The sequence below is a fragment of the Ursus americanus genome, chromosome 1 (genome assembly GCF_024610735.1).
Source record: "Ursus americanus isolate L20-20 chromosome 1, mUrsAme1.1.p, whole genome shotgun sequence".
NCBI lineage: Eukaryota > Metazoa > Chordata > Mammalia > Carnivora > Ursidae > Ursus > Ursus americanus.
The window spans coordinates 42719744-42727431 of NC_142127.1; the positions used below are offsets into that span (position 1 = coordinate 42719744).

The following is a 7688-nucleotide window of genomic DNA, read 5'->3' on the forward strand; positions in this document are numbered from 1 at the left end:
CAAAAATTTAAGTAAACCCTTCTATTTTAATTTTGTTAAATCCTTCATATTGTAAAGATTGTCATCCATTATCATGGGATAGAGTGATATTTACATGGAAATGCCATCTTTCCCCCTATTATTCATACAAGTTAGTCTTCATTAGGTCCAGATGCAAATTTCATTTTTTTTCTTTCTTTAGCTGTAAATGCTTAGTTTTATTCAATGGTGCATCCAAATATTTGGCTTGTGGTAAGTATACCCAATAAAAACTCTCTTTAGCCTTTTTGTCCCACCACTTGTCAAATATTCATGTCAAAAGAGGAAGGAAGAAGGGACCAACATTTACTGAGCACGTAGTCCATGCTGAGTCCTTTCCCCACGTCTCATTTAATCTTCGCATGCTGTGCTGTGGATATGATTTCCTCAGTATGGGAAATGAGGCACAGAGAAGCTAAGAAACTGACCCAAGTCATCGCAACTAGCATTTTTGGAGCCAAGTTTGCCTCCATTTCTTTTTTCCAAGTGTGTCCTGCTATAACACACTGTATTCATTTCCAAATGGTTTCTTTTCTTCCAAATCATAAAGCTTTATGGTTTAAGTGTAAAATTACTTGTTCTGCTTAAAATTTTTCATGTTTAATTTCCTCTCTCTCACTGTTGAAGTTAGGCAGTCTCAGACTTTCCTATACTTACTTTATACTTAGACTTGCATTTAGAATGTTGTGATACTAGTATCACAAGTTGCTCAAAATACCATTGTTCTATGTGTATTTCATGTTGAATTGGCTAGAGGCTTATGATATCACTTCAAAGTATGGATTTTAAAATCATGGTGCTAGAAAGGACATTAGAAATAAGCCTTAAAACCCCAGTCTGTGTTCAATATTGCAACCAGATTGATCCTTTTCAAACTTGTTAGATTATGTCACTCCCGTTCCAAACCCCCCAGAGGCATCTCATCTCCCTCAGAGGTGAGTCCCTAGCCCTCACCTCAAAGGATCTACAAAGCCCTGTCCTACCTGCTCTTGGCCCCTGCCTTCTGACCACGCTGGCCTCCTTGCTCTTCTTTGAACAAGCCAGACATTCTCTCACCCATGGTCTTCGCATCAACTGTTCCCTTTGCTTGGAACCCTCTTTCCTCCAGATACTTGTATGACTCACTCCCTGTCTCTTTCAGCTCAGATGTGACCATCTTATTTACAGCTGCATATCCTCACCCTCACTTGCCATGACTCTTACCTGCTTCCCCTCCACTCTGTTGTACTCAATAAACCCAAAGTACTGTGTATTTATTTATTTATTTATTTATTTATTTATTTCCCTATTTTCCCTGTAAATTGCAAGCTCCATGACAACTGACACTTTTGTTTTTGTTGTTTCACTGAGTTCTTGCCGGCGCCTGGGACAGTGCCTGACACATGGTTAGTAGTCAATAGATATTTGTTCATTGAATAAATAAACGTAGGTCCAACATACTCTGCTCATAAAGGACACCACACTGGGTTCAATGAAGGGTCATGGGAAAATAAGGAAAAAATAAATATTCATATTCCAAGCTCGTTAGTGAGTAAGGGCAATGACAACTTCAAGTCTGAGTCAGGCATGTATTGACAAGTGAACTTGTTCCTATTAAAGGAGCCACCCGAGTGAAATTCAGTGTTGTTCCAAAATAAAAGATGCTGTTCCATAGACCTGACGTGTGCTGTTCCATGGTGGGGGCAATATACAAATCCCACACGACCCACACAAGTCTTTGTGACTTTCATTAGTTCGTTTTCCTTTGCTCTTATAACACTGAAGGAGAAGTAAAATGTGTAAGCATTCATGAGGTAAACTCGAACCAACTCTCTTTTACCTGTCTTAGCATGGCTAAAAATTGAAACGTAACAAACCTCTTTCATTCAACCTTCTCCTGATCCCATCACTTTCTAATGAGAAATGTAGTTTGGGTTCTATCGATTGGGTTTGGAGTGTGGTGGGGAGAAAAGAGGTAGTTTTAATTAAAAATGAAATAACACTGTGATTTATATTCTTTGTCCCCACGTGAGATATGTCACTCCCTGACTCCTGAACTTTCTTTTGTAAATAATTTCACAGGAACAAATTCTATCCATGTGTTGCAAAGAAAACCAAGGTGTATGTGCATTTCTTCATGCCATTAACTTCTTTTACTGGAGAGTAGGATTTTTGCCAAGGGATGCGAGCAGTGGTTAAAACATTTTTACATTTTATTTTAAACTGTGCAATTTGAAATTATTTTAAAGGAACACAAACTCAATTTTTAGTCTATCAAAAGCTAATTTGGAAAAAACCCATATGTTCTGTTAAGGCATATTCTGCCCATGTGACTAACAGTGTTGGGGCCATTGAATTTGCTCACTAAATATTTGCTGGATTGAGTAAATAAATGCATGAATGATTTGTTTAGTTCCCAGAAATAAAATAGGAAGAGAAGAAAATGAAACTGTTTCATGGAGTTCTAAAAAAGACTTTAGCAGCTGGAAAGAAAGAACATGGCCTAGGTAGTGTCCCGCAGAACAGGGAAAACCTGGGCTCTTTCCAGAGTCAGCCCAGGAATGCCAAAAGACCTGCAGGGCAAGAACAGGGCAGAGTTCAGGCTGGAAGCCAGGAGGCCTGAGGCAAGATCAGAGTCCCAACTGGGACAGTAGCCATAGGCAAGATCGTGGGCCTGTAGGTAAAGTTCCAAGGGCCAAAGCCAGGTTAGGGGCCAATGATCCAGTCCTGAATATAAAGATGGGCAGAATAAAAGGGAAAGTGTGACATTTCCTGACTCAAAGTCTCATTATGTTTAGTCATTTGAGAATTATTAGATGAGGTATCTCAGAAAATCTCTGCAATATTTGTAGGGAACTTTTAGGAAGGTACTTTTGTAGTTGTTTCTAAGTATTTTCCAGTGTAGACTGATACCATGACTATCTCTGCATCAGTTAAAATCAATAAATATCAGCATTTACCATATAAACATTTTTGTATTCACTGTCTTCCACTGAGTTGATTTTACTTTTGTAAGCATCATTTCCTCATCAAAATCAGGATGTAGAGGACGTGGGACAGCACAGAGAGTCTCTTTTCCCCTTGATGGTAAGACCTAGTAAGCCGTGCTGACTCAGAGTGCTCCAGGCAGCTGTGGGGGTTCCAAACTGGTACTGAGGGTTTCTCTCTTCTGTCCCATAGAGTTGAGTAGGAGAGTCCCCTTTGGGTGGATGTATAAATACCTGGGTGATTAAAAGGATAACGCTAGAGAATTAGCTGCAGAGAATTTTTAAGATCCAGCTGCTTTGACCCTGTTGGTGTTGGGGTTGGTGTGTGTTTGCGTGCATATGAATGTGCATTTGTGGGTGGGGGTGCAGGAAGATTAATCAGGAAAACCTTGAGTTCAATAGTGTCTTGTGGCCAATTGAGGTGCAGGAAAAGCAAAAGAAAGGAATTGGTCAAAGACACAGAGTCCTGGAATAGAGAGAGTACCAATTCAACTGGCATTATCTCTAGTATTATCAAGTTATGTTAGCAGATAAGCTTCTTGGGATCAGCAGGGAAATAGAAGTTCCTTTGGTTGCTCCATGCACACATTCTCTGTGGATCCTGTGTCATCCAGCATGAGAGGGGTTTGAGCTGATTAAATCAAAGGGTTTCCCTGCTCGTGTGATGCATTAAGTAGTCTTTTGGAAGCCCAGGTAGGACTCATCCCTAAAGCAAAGACACACAACCGAAGAAGTTGCATTTTCAACTCCTGAGAGTGTTTTCTACAAAAAAGTTCCTTTCTTGTGTGTTCTAATTTCCCTACAAAGATATAATTGAGGGTCTTGCAAATGCCCAGAAGCCAATGGCATTACATTTAACATGAGGTAGACGATAATAAGCTTGGGTGGATTTGTAACTAATGGGACACTCAAACTCAAGGGGTGAGAACGAACGTATTGATACTAACCTTTGGGAAGATCTTCCATGGTACCATGAAGGCTGTTGGGCAGCTTTTCAGATGACATAAAGCAAGGTGGGATAGCTGATATACTTCACACCAAATCAGGAACCCCTCAAATCAGGGGGTCTAAAATAACACATTTGAATTTGTAAGGTTACATGATGCCATATGTAGAAAATATATGGAGATGAAAACACCTCACACATACCCACACACAAAGGAATTCATAGAGTTGTCAAGGATATAGACCTACCTGAGAATTTATATTATACATGTTTGAATAGGTGCCTGTTGAGGGGCATTGAGAATCCAGGGATAAAGGAATATAAGTAAACTAAACTAAAACAAAAGAGTGACATTATAGGGTTTAAGAACGATAACATGCCAAGAATTGAAGAGTATGGGCATCACAACTATTTGTACTTGAGGTCCAAAGTAAAAAGAGAAAGAGAAAAATAAATGAATATACTAGAAATTAATATTAAGCCCAAAATGTTGGTACAAATCTAGCTGAGAATCTTTTCCTTAATGGTGATATGAATGAAAAAGCTATGGGGTTTTAGTTGTCCGCAGTTTGGGTCATCACTGTGAGGTGGCTGTCAGAGAAAAGCATTCAAGGAAACCTAATGACCAGAACGAGGAAAGCTGTACGATACCTCTACTCATAAAGTCACATGCTGGTGGTGATAAACAGCTCTGGTTACCAAAGTTTGAACTTCACGCTACATTTGATGAAGAAAAACATGTCATAGGAAGAACTATAATATAATATATAATTAATATAATATAACATATAATATTATAATCATAGCCATCAGGGTACAAAACTTAATTTCACAACTCAGGTGTGCAAAAATAAGTATGCTTTCATAATCTGCTGTTTTAATTTCTGCCCTTTCCCCTCTGCTTTACTGAGTTGGTGGAAAGAATTTCAGTCTAACTAAGGACCCCCCCACAGAGTGTGATTCCGTCGTGGGGTCTTGGGCATTGCCTTCTATCAGTGATGGAGGCTACACATTTTTCAGTCATTGGTCTTACCTGTGAGGGCAGTGATGAGACAGTCGTTGTTCACGTGTACCTTGTTCAGCTTAGCTACGCTCACCTTTTTTGTCATTGTGAAGCAAGGAAGCCTGGGGTGAAGCTGATTCTGGCACTGTCTCCGGAGAGACCACTCAACTGTCTCTGCTTGGCATCCGGTTGTCTCATAGGTCATTTTAATGGGAAGTAGGGTCCAGATCTCTGCTTTTGGGAGCCTTAGAGTTGTCTCCCTCTGCTCTTCTCCCCCAGATCCTGGGAAATTTTCTTTTAGTAGGGGGAAAAAATCTTTCTCCCTTCATGTTCTTCAAGACCTTAACTTAAATTCCTTTAAAGTGTTAGGCTTTTGAAAAACAAAACCATAAACATACCTAAGTTTTACTCTGCCATATCCTTTTCCCCAAAGTCACACGAATATAGAACGAGCTCCTTGAATGAGAAAAGGGAAAGAAAAGAAACACAAGCAAAAACATAACAAAAAGCAACAACAAAAAGACAATTTAATTGTTTTCCAGCCATAAAGGAAAGAACTCTGTAGTGACAAGAGTTATTCAATTATACAGTAGGCTGCCTTGGATATGAGTTTATCATCAGAGGAATGTTTCCACTGATTTACCCCTTAGTGATGTTGTAAAAGTGTTTTAAGCATTGGATGGGAGATGGGATGAGATAGGTTCCTGTCTCATATGAGAGTCTAGGATAATGGTAATCCTACTTTTTACTTTTGTCAGGTGTTAAATGCAGTGCATGGTAACTGGGAGGTTCCAAAGTACCTAATGAAAAAGGGAAATTATTATATTCGAAATATGATAGAAGTGCAAAAGCCTGTCACATGGTAGGTGACCAATATTTTGAATAAAATTTTATCATATTTTTTAAAAGTCTATTTCTTTGAGAAAATGAAACTATGTACTATCATAAATGCAAGTAAGTGTAAAGCATACTTACAAAAACCAAAACCTATTTTTAGGGCAAGAATCTTGATGACTCATCAAATATTCATGCCAAGTTATAAGCAAGAAAATGAAAGCCCTTTAAAATAAAAATAAAACTCCACATAACAAAAATATTTTGATCCTTATAGAGTAAATTAATATTTTTGCTTTCTCATTTTTAGCTGCCACTCTTTAGAAGAGTCAAATAATTTTTCTCCAAATTCTTTCACAAATTTGCGTGTCATCCTTGCGCAGGGACAATGCTGACTCTTCTCCATATCATTCCAGTTTTTAGCTTATGTGCTGCCAAAGCGAGCACTCTTCAAATTCTTTTAAATAACATGCACGTACTCATGATCCATTAAAAATAATATGCAAGAAATATGGACAAAGACATAAGTACACAATTGATAGTGAGTTGAAATTTTAAAATGACTAGAAATGATAAGGTCAGCCTGAATATCAATTTGACTTGATATTTCTGCCCCACCCCATTCTGCAAGGAGTCTAACTTATAGTGGCTTACTGCTTTAGTAAAAATTTTGCAAATGACCTAATGTTTTGCAAAAAGTTTTGCAAATGACCAATCTTAATTGGATTTTGTTGTTGTTAATGGGGGCTGGAAAGTTAAAGTAAAGTAACTTAGGTGATGATTGGATATTTAGATATCATCTGCAGTCTTTTCCAAAAAGAGTAGATAATGGTAGGTGTGGGAAGCTAGGAATCCGAACATTTCTTTACATCTCATGGTCAATAAATTAATCACTTACCAGCTTTGCTGCCCAAAGATGTAAACTACCGCATTTTCTCTTCAATCTTTGTGTATAGGTTTATTTTCTGCTGAGAGTTGTGATTTCCTCTACCCATTTCTCGTTAGAATGCCACTAGTCCTCAGTAATGACTAAAAAATGGCATTGTGGGGAGCACGCAGGATTCATAACTCCATCTTACTAAACTACTTTGAATTGAGCTGCATAAAAAAATCGAATTTGTAAAAAGGATATTTGAAAGCATTGAAAAATACACACACACAGTTAAAAACTAATCACTTTTTCTCACTTTTCTCTCTCAAACTTTGTTCATAGAAAACCCATCATCTTTACTGTTTGCTAGGTTTTTCTTTCAGTCTTTTTTATCCAGAGAGTTCTTGTGAGGAAGAAAGGCTTGGAGTTTGGGTGAGATGTGCTTCAAATAACCTTATTCTGATGATGAAGGGAATTCATATATCATCAAGTAAGCCGAAAGGAAGAATTACCTTTTATCTTTAGATTACTTTCTTAGGTTCATTTATCCATTGAATGAGAAAAGGGAACGAAAAGGAATACAAACAAAAATAAAACAAAAATAGCAACAACAAAAGACAGTTTCTATACATGTGATAAATATATATCGAGCATCTACTATGTACCAGGCGCCGTTCTCTGTACTGGGGATAAAACAAAGAGCAAAAAACTACAATTTCTGCCCTCATGAAACTTACGTTCTGGTGGGACAAAACTGACCAGAAAAAGTCAAATATGGGGTGCCTGGGTGGCTCAGTCCTTAAGCGTCTGCCTTTGGCTCAGGTCATGATCCCAGGGTCCTTGGGATCAAGCCCCACATCAGGCTCCCTGCTCAGCAGGAAGCCTGCTTCTCCTGCTCCTACTCCCCCAGAGTTCCTCTCTCTCTCTCTGCCAAATAAATAAACAAAATCTTTAAAAAAAAAAAAAAAGAAAAAGTCAAATATATGGTATTTAGATATTATCATCTTAGCCATTGGGCATAATTTCTGTTGATTTTTGCCTTTTTAGTTC

The 7688-nt window shown here is 38.2% G+C and overlaps 1 pseudogene; it reads right to left on the bottom strand.

Annotated features, from left to right (window-relative positions):
• Positions 1-6099: 6099 nt before the first annotated feature.
• Positions 6100-6214, bottom strand: LOC123783409 (U6 spliceosomal RNA; annotated as a pseudogene).
• Positions 6215-7688: the final 1474 nt, after the last annotated feature.